Source organism: Squalius cephalus, assembly GCF_949319135.1.
Source record: "Squalius cephalus genome assembly, chromosome: 3".
In the NCBI taxonomy this organism is placed as follows: Eukaryota; Metazoa; Chordata; class Actinopteri; order Cypriniformes; family Leuciscidae; genus Squalius; species Squalius cephalus.
In genome coordinates this window covers 56,685,754-56,706,482 of record NC_137124.1, presented here as the reverse complement: position 1 = coordinate 56,706,482, position 20,729 = coordinate 56,685,754, and the positions used below count along the sequence as shown (strand labels likewise).

The 20,729-nt window shown below is 38.3% G+C and overlaps 1 protein-coding gene across 6 annotated transcripts in view; it reads left to right on the top strand.

The window, feature by feature from the left end:
• Positions 1-317: 317 nt before the first annotated feature.
• pacsin3 (protein kinase C and casein kinase substrate in neurons 3) overlaps positions 318-20,729 on the top strand; it is a 47,270-nt gene continuing 26,858 nt past the window's right edge. For 2 of the 6 annotated variants that reach the window (XM_079866115.1, XM_079866111.1), the window contains exon 1: positions 11,342-11,607. The gene's annotated coding sequence lies outside the window, so the exon portion shown is untranslated. Of the gene's footprint in view, positions 763-7,674; positions 7,741-11,341; positions 11,608-20,729 lie in introns of those variants that run through there. The other 4 variants (XM_079866109.1, XM_079866113.1, XM_079866110.1 and 1 more) reach the window with 4 other exon arrangements.

The window sequence follows — 20,729 nt, the reverse complement described above, 5'->3', positions numbered from 1 at the left end:
ACAAAGTATAGTGTTATAAATGTACATACATTTGAAAAATGAAAATATAAAAAACTTTGCAGGATTTACGATGCTCGTGACCGTTACAACGCGTCATCACAGGTCAGTTAGTTCAGTTGAGAAGGAATATCCTCTTCTCGGTCTACAGAGGGCGCTGTTGCTCTTATTATCACTATTAGTGACTGTACACATCCCAAATATAATTTTTATTCTTAGTACTTTTAATAATCGCATTGTAATAAGCAGTATTTACTTTATATAAACACATTATATAAAACCCTACAAATACTAAAATATTCCGCCGTTTGTTGTACTTTGAACCTGAAAGGGTTAATCCGTGTAATTGGATCAATGGGCATAATGCGGAGCCCCAGCATCTAATTTCATCCGTGAAGACTCTCACACACACGCTTGCTCAGTGCTATAGCTGGAATAAACGTAATGAGGTGCTGTTGATGATGAGCCTGTTTGCTAAAAACAACCTGTTGAAAGTGTTTCTCCATGATCCTGCCTCCTGGTAAATGTTTATGGGAGATATTATTTCGCCGCTCGGTTGCCATGGCAGAAGAAAGGGAAGGAGTCTAAACGAGCGGTGTCAACTTTTATTCACATGGCGTTTTTCTCGCTCTTGAACGCAGTCTGCATGTAAATGTGCTGGAGATAAACCGCTTCACATCACATTCACAGTGAGGAGGAACTCCAGGAGAGTTAGACGACGCGGGACATCGAGTGCATAACTGGGGAAGATCAAAACAACAACGAGTAAGTGGATTTCGATGTTTCAATGTGTTACTGTGGCATCACTATGGCGATTAAGCCATGAACTATGTTTGTAAAGGGTTTCATATATATTTCATAAATAAGACCGCAACAAGTTTTGTAACGTATTTATCTAAGTTAGCGGAAAATGTGTTGTGTGTCCAGTCGAAGTTTGTCCAACATCCGTTTCCTTTGACATTGAAGTCATACAAACGCCTTGAAATGTGATGAGGCTTCAGTCTTTTGCTATTTGAAGAAAGTGGAAAAGTCTTCAGACTGCTGATATTACAGGTATTGTAATTAAAATGGGTGTCTTTATTAAATATGGGCACATTGGGCCTGTTGGTTTTTTAAAAAAGAAGCTCTTAAAACACCCTTTTCGTTAGTTTAATTTCTCTACTAACAGGAGAAGATAGTGTTTTACATGTCCTGAATATGCTAAATACAGTTAAATAATATAACTTTATTTTTATTTTTTAACATCAACGTTTATCTCAAGCACTGCTGTTCACTGTCACTGTCTCTTGGTACACAAACAAACATTCAACATTTTCATAGAAAAAACGTTGGGTTAGAAAATTGTTGTTTGTGTTGGAAATGGAGCAAAAGTTATATTGACATCATTTTCACAATAAATATAGACTTTTTTCACTAACTGTTAAGATCATCATAGTTTTTAATGGATATATAATTAAAAAAATTCTGGGTTTGGGGCGAGGTTAAAATGATATATTGAATAGTAGCTAAATAAATAAATGAATGTATGAAGAACGTTTCCATGCGACCTTCAACAGAAAGTTTGTGTGGGTGTGGGGGTGGGGGGTGGGGGGTTGGGGCGATTGTTAGTTTTAATCAAAACCAACCCATTGTAAAAGTGGGACTTGGATAAAGATAAAGTTGGATAAAATCTTTTTTAAAAAAATGTTGCCATTGCTATCACAACTTAAAATTTAGCATTTTCTGTTGAGAGAACTCAAATTTCCAAATTGACTAAAATTACGGCAGTGCAAACACTTACTTTTTAAGGGTTCGTTTACACAATAACAAACGATGCACTAAAAGCAGAAAAGTTTAAATTGTTAATTTGAATAAAAAAAAACCCATTGCACATAAAAGTGGGACTTCAAAAGTTGAAGAAACACTCACACAAATACGTTCTGAATATAGCATTATCTTTATATATATACATTGGGATTTGTACGGTTTGTGCATGTCAGTGTCAAAACAGGATCAAGGTTCAGGAGAAATAGTTTGTTTTGCCTTCTCACACCAGATTGCAGATGAATGGGAATGGGCTGTTAGAATATTTTTCTCAATATAGCCTAGTATTTTAGCAATGCAGCTACTTCTCCTTCAATCCTCAAAATGAATCCTCATTTTTATCTCCTAATGTATCTCAGATGAAGGATGTTAGAGGGCCTGACAGTTGGTTGCTTTCGATAAAAAGTATTTGCAAAATGTCAAAGTGCAGTAACAGTTAAATCAGAGATTAGCCTGTGAGTTTAGTTGCTGTGCTGTTTTGAGTGAGGGCCAAGGGCTTCGTGCTCTTTAGTAATTGGGGTTCTGCACTTTTAGAGAAGAGAGTTGAATTGCAGATCCGCAAGTGCTCAGGTGATCCGATTACGCTTTCTTTGTTGTGTTCCCATGAATTCTTGTGCCTTATGTTGTATTTTATTGCTTTATTCAATCATGGAGAACCTTCATGGATGCCCACTGATCTGAAATCCGGAATAGTTCACCAAAATTGAAAATTATCCCATAATTTACACATCCTCAAGCCATCCTAGGTTTATATGACTTACTTCTTTCAGCCAAACACAATCGGAGTTATATTATTAAATAATACCCTGGCTCTTCCAAGCTTTATGATGGCGTTGAATAGTGCCAATAGTCCAAAAAATGGGGTTTGTAACATTTAAATCTTTATAAACTATAATCTCTGGCCGTATGCACGTTCACAAGAGAGACGAGTTCAGGCGGAACGGTGACCTTTGACCCGACATGTGAAGTATGACGTAGCTCCTCTTCTATTACATCGAAATCCTTCGACATTTCTCTTTAAAACTTATCGTTTTTATTTTGCTCTATCCTCTGTGTTTTCGCGTTCGTCAACTCTCATCGCCTAGGCTATGTCATACGCAATTCGTCGGGTCAGTATTAAAGAGGTGGTTGATTATGATTTGACTTTTCTAACTTTAGTTAGTGTGTAATGTTGCTGTTTGAGCTTAAACAACATCTGCAAAGTTACAACGCTCAAAGTTCAAAGCAAAGGGAGATATTTGCTTTAAAAAGAAATTGCTTTTTAAAGACTACAACAAACGGCTGGTCGGGACTACACCACATTCCTCCTGGGTTAGTGACATCACCAACCCTAAAATTTACATAAACCCCGCCCCCAGGAACGTGATTTATAGATTGTCATGACTGAATATGCTAATCAATGACTAGAAGATAACTACACATAAGCTGCATAAATTCATCAACTAACCATTCAGAAATGTCCTGTTGCTTCTACATCATGTCACTTCTTCTTGAGTCTCTCCATCATTGTCTGACTCCGGTTTGAACATAAAAGGCTAAAAGTTTTGAAATTTCCAGTGCATGTGTGTGTGTGAGGTAAAAGGACACAAGCTGTTGAAGCTCCGCCCCCTGTGCCGGGAGCAGCAGCTCATTTGCATTTAAAGGGACAGATACAAAATGGTGCGTTTTTGCTCACCCTCAAAAAGTGACAATTTTAACATGCTATATAAAAATATCTGTGGGGTATTTTGAGTTAAAACTTCACATACACACTCAAAAACTTATTTTACATCTTGTGAAAAGGGCATAATACCACCTCTTTACTCCTGAACTCTCTCGTGAACGGCCGTTGCCGGAAGCCAGTAATTATAGTTTATAAAGTTAATATGGACATTTTTCTTACAAAAACCCATCGCTTCGCTTCAGAAGGCCTTTATTAACCCCCTGGAGCCATATGGATTATTATGGTGATGGATGGATGCACTTTTTGGAGCTTCAAAAGTTCGGACATGATTCAATGCCTTTAGAAAGCTTGTAAGGGCCAGGATATTATTTATTATCTCCAGTTGTGTTTGACTGAAAGAAGAATGTCATATACACACACCTTGGATGGCTTGAGGGTGTGTAAATCATGGGCTAATTTTCATTTTTGGGTGAATCAACCCTTTAAGCCCTGTGCACACTGTACGATTTACAAGAAGACCCAGTTTTATATCATCAGTCCGTGGCGCGTTCAGTGACGATGAGCTGCGTTTACATGTGGGATAGAAATGGTGGCTAGTAGGGGTGTAACGATACCCTCATGGCACGATTCGATACATATCACAATGCTGAATACTAAAAATAACCTGCCTCTCACTTTTCCGAAAAAGGCTTAGTCTTTAGTACTTTACTAACATATGATAACATATAATTTCAGTTGTTCTTCAGTTACATTGATGTGAAATGGGCAACAGTGCCATGTTTGTTTAGGAAAACACCAAGTTGTATATTTACTTTGTTACAGTCAGAAAGTGAAAAACATCTGATGAAAATAAAACATTATTAGAAGAACTGTAATGGTATTATTAAGTAGCCTACTCATATTGGTACTTGGTATCGGCGAGTACCCAAATTTAAGTACTTGGACTTGGTCTGAAAAAAAGTGGTATCGGTGCGTCCCTAGTACAGTGTGAAGTGAACCGGGCTTTAGATTAAACTCACTGGGGCAAACGTAGGAAGCTATCTCTGTTGTTGTGCGTGGTGCTGGAGGACATTGGGTGGAGAACAAAAGTGCCTTTGTTTTCTTCATGCCTACACAGAGTGCTCTGAGCCTCTGAGAGCAGGGCTATATTGAGCTGTCCTCAAGCCAAACTCAGGATTCCTTGACAGATCCGTGTTCCTGGGAAGATGTGTGGAAGGAAGGAAGGAAGGAAAACGTGTGGTTTCAAGTGAAAAATAAACACACAGGTGCCTGATCTTGGGGTGTCATTTTGATCTAAATAGACTATGAAAATTTACGTTATGCTTTATTGATTTTGAGGAAATGTGATGGGTTTGATACAAGTTATCTGATATGCTGTGTAAAAACATGCAGAAAAAACATATTAAACAGGAAGTTATATCATAGAGAGCTTCGGTTGTAAAATATGCGACGACTCCTAAATGTGAACTTTATCAATTAATAATTAATGAAAAACAGTATAGTTTTTACAAAGTTTGTCTCTTTGTCAATAGTGCATTTGCATCGTGGACGCCAGATATATCGCAAAGTCTGATTATATTGGCTGATAATTGGCTTTTTCTTTTTAAATTATCTTTGGAATTAAACAAGTGGACGACGCTAGGTGTAAATGGGGTCTAAAACGTTTTGAGCTTGTCCACTTTCGACCTCTTCCAGAGGGAGTTGAAAACACATTTATGTGGTCGAATGTGTTCAAACCGCCACAAAAGACCGTCTTCTCTCCGTCTACTGATCTAATGCGTGAACATTATTTATACTTTGGTCGACTGAAGACCCAAGTTTGTTTTGAAGACGAAAAACATACCAAGCACAATGTTCTCCCATCATTCCTGATTTCTAACACACACTCACAGTGTTCGGCTGGTCTTGCGTCTGTCAGAACAGAAACGAAAGCTGATGTTTTCCCGTCGTCTCCGATCGCGTTCATATGTAGATTACGTGATCTTATTTTGGCCATTAGATTGAAAGATCTGAAAAAGCCCACACATTTACCCTCACGCTCGAAGAAATCAGGACAGAAGTGGTTGAAAGTGGACAAAAGAGACGGATTAAAACACCAGGTGTAAACGGGAATGTGTCTCCGTCGTCTACTTGTGATCTGATCGACCAAAATGTGTCTTAATCACAAATTGTCAATACGTAATAAATGCTGTTATTTTTTTAAATTATTTTGGTGTGAATATTGTTTAAAATGTCTCAAAGAATTATATCGGCCACCTTCTGTTTAGATATTGCCTATATCTTTTTAATATGCAGTGAGTCTTCATCACAGACTTTCTGAAACGAGCCTCAAGAAGAACGTTCACTAGTTCCATCGGTTTGCTTTTGTCAGTCACTCATTTATGAAATTAGGCCATGGTTCCCAGTAAAATAATCCACTGCTTCTGTCGGTTCAGTCCTGCTGGACGTGTGCCATGAGCTGTAACAGTGGGCCTTTTCACATTTGCCAGTGCTCCCAAATCTGTTTCATAGTCCAATCATTTCATGCAACAGTTTGGCTCTTAATATTTTGAAGAACAGTCAGCAATTACCCAGCTTTATTGGTCCAGTGAAGGATACGAGTGAGAATAAGAACGAGTGAATCTGCTAGAGCTGAACTATCCGGCCGGGGCGAGCCGAGTTTAGTTTACTTTGGTTTGGTGGGAGTGTTTGAGGCGGGCGAGGGCCTGATGAGGTGAGCGCTCGTTTGCTCGGGGTCTAATTAGACCAGCGTGCCTGAACCTGACAGCAGGAATGTGATCTATGGCATGGGTGATGATGTCACGTTACAAACTCGGCTTCTTTCTGGAGAGGGAACTTGTACTCTAGATGTTCACAGTCGTAATAGTGGAAGTGTAATGTTTTCAGCTCATGTTGTGGAGTGTAGTTTAATATGGAAAACTATGAATTATCTTGCTATAATCAAATTAAACTAATCAAAATATGTTAATCAAAAATATTCAAAATATTCAACATGTAGCATTTTAAAATGTTAGCAAAATGTTCCCAAATATGTTTTTTTTTTTTTTTTTCAGTGTCTAAAATAATTGTTTTATAGATCACATTTGTTATAAACTGTTGTTGTTCACCACCAAAAAGATTGATTTGGCCCACAGTATTGTTAGTAAAGCAGTTATATTAATCTTTGTTACATTTTTATTTTATTTTATTTTATTTTATTTTATTTTATTTTATTTTAAGGTATAAAGTGGTAAAAATTCACCACCAAAGTAGTGAGAATACTCTTCTAGATGCATCTGGTTATATATGGGTGAATTTTTCTCTACATAAACGGTCTCTTTTTGGTAATGACGTATTTAAATAGTTCACCCAAAATGATTTACTCGCCCTCAAGCCATCCTAGGTGTATATTACTTTTTAATTTCAGTCAGACACAATTGGAGTTTTGCGAAGCGTTTTTTGTAAGAAAAATTTTTGTTTTTTGTTTTGCGCGTTCATCATTACGTCATGCGTCGGGTCAGAGGTCATTCTTCCACCGGAACTAGACTCGCGTACGGCTGTAACTGGAAGCCAGTAGCTCATAAAGATATAATTATTGATATTTCTCTTACAAAAACCCATCTCTTCGCTTCAGAAGGCCTTTATTAACCAGCTTGGAGGTGTATGGAGCACTTTTATGATGGATGGATGCACTTCAAAATCTGTGCTACCATTCACTCCCATTGCAAAGCTTGGAAGAGGCAGGATATAACTCAGATTGTATTTGGCTAAAAAAAATAAAGTCTTACAATACACACCTAGGATGGCTTGAGGATGAGTAAATTATGGGATAGTTTTCATTTTTAGGTGAACTAACCTTTTAAGTTGTTCATTGCAAGTGCATTTTTCTGAGGTAATCATGCCAGATGCTCTCTGTGGAGCTTAACTCGTGTTGAACCCGGAACATTCCTCACATAAGGTGTTGACTTTCGACTAGGTCGGGTTCGGGGCCAGTAGCACATAGCCGAGGCGTTTTCCAGCGTCCTCATGATTGCCTGTTCAAGGTCTTCTATGTGTGGCATTTCACTCTTCATATCAGAATGTGCCACCTTTGAGTGCCCGGGTTTATATTAACCTGCTGCTTTCTTTACGGTACTGGCGTCTTAAGTGGACCTGGAGACTCTTTCAGCTGCTTACATCTTCTCTGGCTTACTAAAACCGGACACAACCCTAACATCTCCTTCCTCTCACAGGGCCACCGAAGAGGCCGTGTCCTTGGGCAAAGCAACACTAATTTCTAACATTCTCCTTTGCTTTTGGTAAGTTCCTCATTTTACACTTGCATCTGTCTTGGTTTGCAAATGTTACGCTGCGTTTCTATGCCATGTGTGAATTATTGTGCATCTTTTTTTAGCGGGCGACCATAGTATGGGTTTTTCAATAATTAATATTAATAAGACTAATTTTTGAAATAAACTATTTTACACAAGATTTACTTAAATCTTTATGTATTAGCAAGGCTGTTGGTAGATTTTTTTTTTTTTTAACCAGCACAATAGCAAAATCCCACTTTATTGACAAAAGTAGCCGGCGTTTCTGTATATTCCAATGCGCTGATCTCAAAATGGCACAATATTATGTGATTAATCAGCATGGCTGAAATATAGGTCAGTAATGTCTTTACAATTTGAGACCATTTGAATTCCCTCATGAGAATAAGCTGGCCTTGCTGATTTATTTTCTATCCATTTTCTCTCCATGTTGTTTGCTGGTTGCAGAGGAGTAAGATCCTGTTGGAAAGCGTTTGTATGGATTAATGGGCATTTTTGCAGTTGAAATATTGCAGACGCTCTGTTGTCTTATACATTAATCAGATTAATGACTGCGAGTTTCCAACAGGGCTTATGAGAGCTTCCACCCCTCCTTCCCATGGCCTCATTCTGCTCAGACGGAAGCCATTGTTTTCATGGGTCAGTCTGTGGTAGCAGGTTATCCAGTATTTGTCATTTATTTGCTGACTTGTCCCACGACTCAAAGGTTTTCTTCCTGTGAGGCTGACATGCATTTATGCTGTTTGCGAAGGTGTGTGTGTGTCAGAGTCATACAAACAAATGCAACATGCCGCAAGTCGTATTTGTAAAGCCACATCTAACAACTAGAGTAAATGCCCCTCTAACTGATTCCAGATGTGCTTCCATGCACTGCTCTACTTTTCTGGGGCTGTTACGGAGCATTGGCACAGCGAATTTGTGTCCAATGCCACTGTAAAAGTAGGGGTGCACCGAAATGAAAATTCTTGGCCGAAACCGAATATAATGAAACACTTGTTTTTGTTTGTTTGTTTTTTTTTTCACATTTTTGCACATTTATTTTTCCTCCATTTAAATAAATTCAATTGTCAAAGTGTGATTTTTTTTTATTTTTTATTTTTATTTTATTTTTTTTTGTCTTGCTTTTCAAAGAAAAAAATCAATTACAAAACTACAATTTACAAATATTTATTTAACATTGAACATTTAAAAATTAGTGCTGGGAAAAAATTAATCGTGATTAATCGCATCCAAAATAAAAGTTTGTGTTTGCTTAATATATGTGTGTGCACTGTGTATAATTATTTTGTATATATAAATACACACATATGCATGTATTTATTTAAGAAATATTTGCATGTATATACTGTATATACATTAATACATAATTTATATTATATATATAAATATAAATAATTTATATATAAATAAATAAAAATCTTAAATATATACATGCATATGTGTGTATTTATATATACAAAATAATTATACACAGTACACACACATATATATTATGCAAACACAGACTTTTATTTTGGATGCGATTAATCGCGATACATTTTTTCCCAGCACTATTAAAAATATTTATTTAACAATTAATTATTATTTTTTTCACATTCCAGCAGACATTATACCAACAAAGCACAATATAACTTAAAATAGATAATTTTTTTAACTAATAATATTTATTATCTTTGAGCTTATATTAGGCCTATAACTAACTGCTGAAAGAATGTAACGTTTGTGTGCCTACAACAATAAAAGTGCATGTTTTGTTGTTTGATTAACATTAATTTGACACATACAGGTATTTAAGGCTGCTGTCATTTGAAGACCAAATGCTTGGATCTACCGGTAATACAGTATACTGAGACATATCCGGTTTTCACCGAGTGGTTAAGCCATAACCGACTGTATTTAGTTCGTGAGATAAGTTAGCTACTCCACCTGTGTCAGTATTTCACCATTCAAGCGCAAAGAGAAGTGAATTTGTGATGGCGTACTGTCTGAGAGAGCGCTTCTAATGCGCGTCATTCAGCGTAATACAACATTAGAGTTATTTTTCACAACTTACTGAACATAATTAATAACTTAATACTCTTTTTGAAGATCTTCGTTAAATGTAGTTGCACACACGCGTCTTTGACATCTTTGCGTCTGACTTGAATTACACTAAATGGTGCTGTAAGTTTTTGCAGAGTCTGCAAACGGCCATTTTTGCTTCTTTCTCGAACGCTTTAAGGTGCTTCCACACTGACGACATGTTTGCTGGATTCATAAAGCATGAGCTGCGCACCTTTCACTCTATGCTGTTGCGTCATTGTTTGGTCAAATTTATTCTGCCGAAAATAGCAATAAAAAAAGTGAATAAGTGAAAAGACCGAATAATTTCAGTTGCCGAACATTCAGTGTATCCAGTTTTTTTTTTTTTTAAACCACTGTGTTATATGGAAAAGAGCAGCACGAACATTCTTCAGAATATCTTCTGATTTGTTTGATGAAAGTAAACGCATACAGGTCTGACATGAAGATGCTTATTATTGGTTTTAGAGGCGTACTCCACCCAAAAATGAAAATTCAGTCATCATTTACTCACTCACCCTCAAGTTGTTTCAAACCTGTATGACTTTTTTACTCATTAGCCATTTTGGAGCCCATTGACCTCCATTGTTTGGACAAAAAACACTTGTCTTTCCTCAAATTATGTTAAATTAAGGCCATGTGTCCACCCAAAGCGTTTTTAGCCAGCTGAAAACGCCTAGCTATGGGCGCTTGAGAGCGTTTTGGCAGTGTTGCGTTTTTTTCAGTTGAGACACTTTGCTTGTTATGATACGGAATATCCGCGAAAGTGTTACTAGTGTCTCATTTCACACATATTTTGTTTCTGTGTTGATTCTATATTAAAATGTCGATACAACGTAACATATTTTCTCTGGCTCTTGTTTTAAATGATTTTGTTCCGTTATTATGCTTGTTGTCGTCTGTTGACGTTGTACAAGCAGAATGTGGCGGTTGGTCGGTGTGGTATTAGTCCCGCCCCTCCTCCACTGTGATTGGACGGTTGGGTAAAAAGTGACAGTGATGTCACTTGCGTTTTACCCAAAGTAAAACGCTGCGTTTTACCCAAAGTTGAACATTCTTAAACTCTCGGCGACCTGTAAAAAACGGCGAGCGTTACGCTCATGGCGTTTAAAAAACGCGGTGCTCCCATTGAAAACAATTGAAAAAACATGCCAGCCGCGTCAAAAAACGCTTTGGTGGACATACGGCCTAAGTTTCACAAATTTTGGGGGGAATTTTCATATTTGAGTATCCGTTTAATTTATTTATTTTTTAATTAGTCACTGAGCTATTTCTTTAAAACCTAAAGCATTATTTCTCCTGATCATCTTGAATATGGATGCATTTAGTCACTAAATGTTGTTCTTGTCGGCCAGTTGTGCGTGACTAAAGAAATGCTCTGTTTTGTAGTAATCGAGCTTGACTGACTTTAGCACTGATCTGGCGAAAACATCTAAACCGAGTCAACGACCTATGAAAAGTAAACTTCCCCAAAAGCAGGGCCCCTGACGCTCTCAGAAACTTGTGCAACAAATTGTCAGAGGCATTTATACAAATGGGAGTTCGGCACATCTGTCTCCTCTTGGGGAAGGGGGTTGCCCGGTTAAAGCTGTTGCACTAGATTACAAATAACATGCATGATCAGCCATCTGCTGCTGTCTATTTTTTGTCTGTGCTGATCAGTACAAGATATTTTCTATATCATAAGTGTTTAAATCATTGCCGAATGCCGACATGGATTGTAGATTTCAGACCAAAGCCTTTTCATCCCAATAATCCTGAGGATTTGGACGTGTTCTAGCACAAGGAAATCAAGTGAGTTCCAACAACTCAACAAAGCTTTTGTCTTTGTTGTTAGTCTTGGTCATTGTTAATTTAACTGGGTTTCGAATATCACAAAGGTTTTGTCCTTTTATGCTCTGAAAGCTTATTTGATATGCTAGTTTTCTTGGTATTTTTCAGCAGTGGGAATCTGTCATATTTGTGCCACGTTGCTCTGTACAGTGTTTCAAAGGTCATCAGACAAACATCACTATTACTTTTGCTCATACGTGGGTAAAAGGGAATGTTTAAATCCTCTAAACATTAAACTGCTCTGCATAACTCGTTCTGCACGTTTTATTCTGTGAACTTGAAAGACGCCTTCGATCGTATGGTTTATTAAAACCGCATGCTAACAAGCACTCAGAACACCTGATCATCATCAACCACCTACAACACCCTAGCAGCGCCAATCAACCGTGCACAACACCCTAGCAACCACCCACAACACCATAGCAGCGTCAATCAACCATGCACAACACCCTAGCAACCACACACAACACCCTAGCAGTGCCAATCAACTATGCACTACACCCTAGCAACATGCTAACAACCACTTAGCCTTAGCAAGACGTCGTAACAACCTAGCATTGTGGTTGTCATAACAATTAAAAAATTCAATGCCACCACCTACATGCTAACAACAATGCACAACACCCTAGCAACCACCCACAACACCATAGCAGCGTCAATCAACCATGCACAACACCCTAGCAACCACGCACAACACCCTAGCAACCACACACAACACCCTAGCAGTGCCAATCAACTATACACAACACCCCAGCAACCATGCACAACACCCTAGCAACGCCAATCAACTATGCACTACACCCTAGCAACATGCTAACAACCACTTAGCCTTAGCAAGACGTCGTAACAACCTAGCATTGTGGTGGTCAGAACAATTAAAAAATTCAATGCCACCACCTACATGCTAACAGCAACTCGCAACATCCTAGCAACTACCTGAAAACGATCAGTCTCCCACACCTTAGCAACTGAATAGCAACAGTGTAGATCAGGGAGAGTTTGCATGGAGAAGCACCACTCATATTTTCTTTTGGCTCTATATATGTTTGCTCTGGACAGGCACTATAGTTTGTTGTCTGTCATTAAGGCTGTCCAGCACATGTTTTGCGCAGTAGATCTGAGAGCTGCCTGCTCTTCCCTCAGTGTTTTGTGTAATTACAGCCGTCGCGGTCACTCCTCTCCCCAGACGAGCCCGTTTTTAGCTCGGATCTCCGTGGGAGTGCTGAGCTCTTTTACATCGATGTGATGGACCAAACCAGAAGCACTGCTGTACTCAACAATAGAGAGCCACACAATGAGAAGGGGGCCGCACTCCTCCCTGCTTGTATTTCAATTTTACAGCTCTGGGATCTCCGTGAACGTGTCCATTGTGTTGATTTACCTGTTGCTAGGCTCTTTTAGGCCATGGCCCTGACAGCGGGTATTTGACATGTCCAGTTAGAAGAACCCAAAGCTCCTCTCTTCCGTCTACTCTCAGCTGTTGGGAGATTTCTGGCTGCTAATGGAAGAGTGTTATTAGGATCTGCTGTGTTCTCGCTCCAGCCCGACGGGATCTCTGGGGCTTTGATTATTTCTGGAGTTCAGCATGGCACAGCTGTTCGCTGCTGTACTTGTACAGTGTGACCGGCTCCATGGGAATGGGTGTGTCTGGCGGCTTCAATGTCTTGTGCACATATTGTTGGGAATGCTTTGTGCTTTTTTACTTTCTTCCACTTCCTTGTCGTTTTCACACAGTTCCTTGTATATTTGTTGCAATATGGGTTACAGAGGCGCTGTTTACACCTGGCATTAAGGATGTGTTTTGGTCGATCGGATCACAAGTGGACGACGGAGACGCATTCCTGTTTTCTGGTGCTCTAATCCGTCTCTTTTTTTGACTTTCAACCACTTCTATCCTGATTTCTTCGAGGGGAGGGTCTATGGGAGGGTAAATGTATGTGCTTTTTCAGATCTTTCGATCTAATGGATGAAATAAGCTCACGCAATTTGCATATGAACGTAAAAGGAGATGGAAAAACATACAGTGCAGCAGCTTTCATTTCTGCTTGGTCTGCTTTTTTTTTCATCTTCAAACCAAACTTGTGTCTCCAGCCGACAGTTTAAATCCCGTCTGGATAGAGCTCTTCCCATAATGTTCACGCATTAGATCAGTAGACGGAGAGAAGACTGAACACAAAATGTGTTTTCCACTACCTCTGGAAGTGGTTGAAAGTGGACAAGCTCAAAACGCTTTAGACCCTGTTTACACCTGTATTTAGTGTCGTCCACTTGTAATCCGATTGACCAAAACACATCTTAACACCAGCAACCACCCACAATACCCTAGCAACCATCCACAACACCCTAACAGCGCCAATCAACCATGCACAACACCCTAGCAACCACCCACAACACCCTAGCAGCGCCAATCAACCATACACAACACCCTAGCAACCATCCACAACACCCTAACAGCGCCAATCAACCATACACAACACCCTAGCAACCACCCACAACACCCTAGCAGCGCCAATCAACCATACACAACACCCTAGCAACCATCCACAACATCCTAACAGCGCCAATCAACCACGCACAACACCCTAGCAACCACCCACAACACCCTAGCAGCGCCAATCAACCATGCACAACACCCTAGCAACCATCCACAACACCCTAGCAGCACCAATCAACCACGCACAACACCCTAGCAACCACCCACAACATCCTAGCAGTGCCAATCAACCATGCACAACACCCTAGCAACCATCCACAACATCCTAACAGCGCCAATCAACCACGCACAACACCCTAGCAACCACCCACAACACCCTAGCAGCGCCAATCAACCATGCACAACACCCTAGCAACCATCCACAACACCCTAGCAGCACCAATCAACCACGCACAACACCCTAGCAACCACCCACAACATCCTAGCAGTGCCAATCAACCATGCACAACACCCTAGCAACCACCCACAACACCCTAGCAGCGCCAATCAACCATACACAACACCCTAGCAACCATCCACAACACCCTAACAGCGCCAATCAACCACGCACAACACCCTAGCAACCACCCACAACATCCTAGCAGTGCCAATCAACCATGCACAACACCCTAGCAACCACCCACAACACCCTAGCAGCGCCAATCAACCATGCACAACACCCTAGCAACCACCCACAACACCCTAGGAGTGCCAATCAACTATACACAACACCCTAGCAACCATGCACTGCACCCTAGTGAAAAAGGGCCAGAGTGATATATGTGCTGAATACTGCAGCTGTTATATAAAAAATATAGTAAAAATATAGTATACAACAATATGCAATTCAAACACGTTCACAATTTAATACAGGTATATTCATGAGGACTAGTTAACTAGTTAACCCTGGGTCATTCTAAACCCCAGGTAAACAGAATCCTGGGGTTATCTTCACGTTTAACATTGCTTATAATTTACCCGGGGTTAACAATCCTGGGTATTATTCATACGCTGCCGTTTCACACTGTACATTCCTAAACCCCGGGTTAACATCATTATTTGTATATTTAAGGTGTCAATGCGGTGTTGCTAACTCGCTATATGCAAAACCATTTTGCTTCCATAATATTAGTCTTCTTCCAAACTAGTAAAAAGAAAACTTCCGAAATACACATTTTGTTTTCAAGTTTGTTTTCAAATGCATCAAGTTTGTATTATTTTCTTCTTCTAATGCACATAAATCTACACGTCAGGATCATATTCAGTTGCATACAGCATTTTTTTTTTTTTCAAATATATTTTTTATTCTGTATGTATTTTCTGAAATTTTTTTATAGGGGGATTTGTTCATATCATTCACCTGTTTTATATTAACATTTTATCCATATGAAGATATTTTAAAGAAATATATATATATATATATATATATATATATATATATATATATATATATATATATATATATATATATATATATATATATATATATATATATATAATATTATTATTATTATTATTATTATTATTATTATTATTATTTATTTACTTTTTTTTTTGTTTGTTTGTTTGTTTTTTGACCGAAAAATGGTCAGTGGTTTCCCATGTTAATTCGGTTCCCAACGTTCTTCAAAAAAATTGTGTTCTGCAGACGAAAGAAAGTTTCTTATACAGGTTTTGAATGACATTTTATTCCTAAAAACCTACAATTTTTTTTTTTTTTTTTTTTTTGGGCTGACAGTATTCAATGATTTATAGAGTAATAAAAAGCGATATCCAAAATCCCCTCTGTAAAAACGTTTAACTCTAGTGTCATTTCAAAATGAAACATGAATATTGAACCTGGTTTCATCCAATGTTCAGATGTCTATTCTAAATGCCATTTAGTGCATATTTAATTAGATTATGAATCCTTTGCTTATTAAATAGAAACCTTGTAATCCAAAACATTGTCTTTGCAGTGATTAGTCAACTGGCTATAGCGAATACGCCTGTCACAATTATTGAATAATTTTATGATCATGCTTGTTATGTCTAATTGCAGTTATTTGAGATAACCGCAATAATTGAGCAGTTTAAAGTTGTTACATTTTGCCATCAAAATTAGGGAAATTTAAGTGCTTAAAGAAGTGACATCACTTGCTTTAGCGAGAAGCAAAGGAATCATAATTAAATCCAGCAGGGAGTAAAGAATAAAAAAACACATCAGAAGAACAGATAGTCAAAGGTGTTCCTTCATACACAAAATCAAGGCTTTGTGTGTCAATAAGAATGCATTCTGTAAAATATTAAATTAATTAAACTAATTACTATACAAACATTATACATTTTTACTGCATTAAAGTAAATTATATGTGCTTATATTATTCTTTTTATTATTATATTTAAGGTAAAAAAAAAGTAGCATATTAGGCTTACACTGTAACTTAAGTGACATTTTGTGAAAATGTCAAGTGAAAAATGATCAGGTTAATCGCAATTAATTGTATGACAACTAATTGTCAGCACAAAATCCATGGTGGAATCTTTTTACCCTTTTCACATGTGGTGTCTTGGCTTAATAAAGTCTTTTTGAAATGTGAAAAGTTACTTAAATCAATACGACAAAATCATGCGTCAAAGTTGAAATTAGGGCTGGGCGATATGGACCAAAAGTCATATCCCGATATATTTAGGCTGAATATCGATATACGATATATATCCCGATATTTTTTCCACAAAGTGAGAGCAAATGTTCAGTCAAAGTCAAAGCCAAATATGACATGTTAAAAGTAGTTTTATTGAAACCAGCTATTTCAGTGAACAGTTGCAAAATCAAATGAATAAATAATAAACAGGTTTCTTCACTTTAGGGCTGCACGATTATGACAAAAATCATAATTGCTTTTAATATAATCCATTTATTTAGCATAATCACTTTTCCCCTTTACTTAACATGAATTGTAAGAATATGACTAATAGTAAAGACTAGTACTAATAAATAAACATTAGGCCTATGCTAAAGCTATTAAATAGCAGTCCCAAACTAGTTTTTGTTAATGCAATGTTGGTATGAGCCACTACAGTCATTTAAATATATAAAAAATAACACAAAGAAAAATAGTGGCATTTTGGGGTTAATATGGAAACGACAGTTACCATGGTGAATACACAATACTAACAATAACTGTTAATGAAACATGGAAACTGCTCCTGGTGAATAGAATGAAAATCATCCCTGCATTACTTTTATTTCGTGTAATTTACAACGTAACGGCGTTGCATGCTCGTAGTTTCTTTTGCACTTGATCAGTGAGGCGATACACAGCGCGCGCCGCTGCATTTGCGCGTGCAATTGAAGAGTGTGCGCTCCGAGCATAGGATAACGGCTGACAGGACAAGAAAGTCCGTTTTTCTGAGGTGAAAGACTTTATTTCAGCGTACACTTATGTCACTGCCTGGTAGTTCCTATTGTGCTGGGTTTTCTGAAGTAGTCATGATTCGCCTCTCATAACATAACATGCTCTAAACACGCACGCAGAGTGGAAGAGGAGGCGCGGGGAGCAGAGCGCAAATTTGAACTATATCGATATATGCGATATGGTCTAATTTCATATTGCATTTAAAAATATATCGATATATTTTTTATATCGATATATCGCCCAGCCCTAGTTGAAATGTGTATTGTTGCATAATGTGTAGGCCTACTGTCACATAATTCTTTCTATGCATATACGCCATTAGCAATATGCTACCATTCTATAGTGGTACTAGTTTTCCTAACAATATTTACTCATTTTAAATTAGCAACTGAGGTTCAAGTGAAGCTCTCATATCAGTGCTCCTCCTGGCATGTTTGTGGGAAATACCATCATCAGGAGCTGACTTTCCACTCCCCCCTCCCCCTCCCCCCCTTCACCTCACAGGGAGGAAGTTCAGGGGAAGTAATCCAAGCTCTTTTTTTAATGGAAAAAATCTAAATGTGTGTCCCAATTCGCCTGCTATTGTATTATTCAAAGACTCTTTGTACTATAAATATTGCGAGCTGACTGAAAATTCCAAAAAGAAAAAGTGCACTTTCAATACTCAGATGATGCACTTAAATAATCGGGAAAAAAATAGTGTGGAATGTTGGACACTTCATGGGTTAAACTGTCACAACTTTAATTATGCAACAGAGGGGGAGGGGCACGATGTTAAATAACCTTATACAACTCATACACTGACTATAATGCATAAGTACACACTACACAGTGTATAAGTGTATAGTGCATCATTTTGGACGCAAATCCCCAAGTGATCTTCAAGGATGTGAAGTCAGATGTAGAGATGATTTAAGTTGAAATGCAACAAATAGCAGTGCTAAAAGGATCCGCTTGAAATTAGGGATGTGCAAAAACACGCCAGGGGCTAAAAATGTGTTTCAGCTTCTTTCTTTTATTTTATTTTTTTTTATTTATTTTTTTGCTTAAAAGGTTGCTAATTGTAGAAAAACAACTTGTGCTATGCTAACAATAAAGTAACTGTGTTTCTACAATTCTAAAACATAACATGCTAGTGGTGCTGGTGAAAAATCATATCTCAAATTTGTTTTGGCTGAATGGCAGTGAACAATATATATATTAGGCAATGCAGCCTAAGGCATATGCAAATTAAAGGGGCGGGGCCTGGTTGAGTTAGTTAGAAGTGTGTCGAAACTGGCGGTTATGGTATGGGGCGGGACATTTCCCAAACACACTCAAAGCAGTTGACCAATCACAACACACTGTTCCAGCTGACCAATCAGCACAGTGTGCTTTTCAGAATGAGGGGCTTCATAGAGACAAACTAAACAGAGTGTTACTGACAGACTCGAAAGAGAGGAGCTTCAACAATGTAAAATATGGGGAAAATAAGGTGTTTTTTTTTTTGTTTTTTTTTTGACATTCAAGCATGAAAACCTATTCTAGTAGAGCCCAAAAACAAAATAAAGTTTCACATTTTTGAAAATATATTGATATACTCTACAAAATTGATTATACTGCCCAACCCCTGCCTTTGTGTCATGTTTGAAAATATATCGCAAACCAGAAATTGCTCAACAAAACATTAAATAAATTGTCAAAAACTATGCATCCACAGCAAATGCTCTTCACCATGTTGGTTCCCAAGTCCCTCTTGAGGATGCTAATTTTCCATTAGCATAGCCAGTTTGGCCTGAATTGGAAGCAGATGCTCCAGCGAGGCCGATCCCACTCCTTTCCTCCCTTTTGTTGTGTCTGTTTGAGGAAACTATACGACCTTGGCTCAAACAATATGACGAGAACCCAAGGCCAGAAGTGGTGCTAAATGTATACAAGCACGGGAAGAGCGTGTACAAAGTTTATTAGATGTACGCCTACTTGTTCTGTTTGGACTAAATGTAGTTTATGCAGTAGCCAAAGCACTTTGTGCATTAATAAACAGGTTATTTTAGGGCGATGAATAAGTGTTGGAGAGGCGTAGTGTCTCCCATGCCCCTATGAGCAATGGACACTTGCATGTCAGCAGACAACATGCCTTTTTTATCAACATGCCTTTCCACACTCTTAAAAATAGTTCAGCAATCCCCAAATAACTTACTTAAAGAACCTTTTTTTCTTATAACCTTTTGTCCAGTGGAAAGGTTTCAGGAACCCTTTCCATGTACCTTTTATTTCTTGAATTCACCATTCTGACAAACAGAAAGTAGCTTGGTTTGAGAGTGAGTTATATGTGAGCTGTGCTTTATACTCCGCCCAGTCGCTGTTTGGATTTAAACAGGCAAATGCTTAAGAGTCTATGATTGGATCATTATTGCAGTGATTATGCTTCTAGCTTGTTATATGTTTGGCAACAGTTCTTCTAACCCTAATTGGTGGAGTGTGTAGCGTTTCATTTCTTAAACAACCATGCAGGAAGTAGTGTTGTCAAAATTCCCATCTTCTGTACTGACTCGTTACAGACATTTAAAAAATGTGACGATGCCATCATTTCCCTGTAGCATTTTGAGCTCTGTTGAACAGATCTGATTGGCCATTGTGTTAAAGCGCTCAACATATATCTGTGATCGGCTACAATGATCAACGCTTCAAAAACAGGTTTTCTTCACCGAGCGCTTACACAGATAAACACGAGAGCGTTTAAAAGCAGATGCTATCAGCGGATCCGTCTATCAGTGGATCTACTAGGGATCCGTTGATTGACGCCTGCTTTCAAGCGCTTCCGTGTGTATCTGTGTAAGCGTTCGGGGAAGAGCGTCAAAGCATTTATCATTGTTGCCAATCACAGAGAAATATGCTGGTGTCTTCACGTTTATTGTTGTGACGTATCACAATAATTGTGAACATTGATGGTATCAATACCAACTTGAGACTGAAGTCGGTACTTTTGACAGCACTAGTAGGAAGAAACATCATGGCCATTTTCCAGGATGACAATGTTAAGATTCATCAGGTTTAAAGTGTGAAAGAATGGTTGGGGTGGAGCATGAAGAATCATTTTCACACATGAATCGGCTCCTCTGAGTCCAGAGCTTAAACTCATTGAAAGTCTTTGGGATGTGCTGGAGGAGACTTTACAGAGTGCTGGACTCTTGCATTGACAATACAAGATCTTGAGCTAAAGTTGATGCACC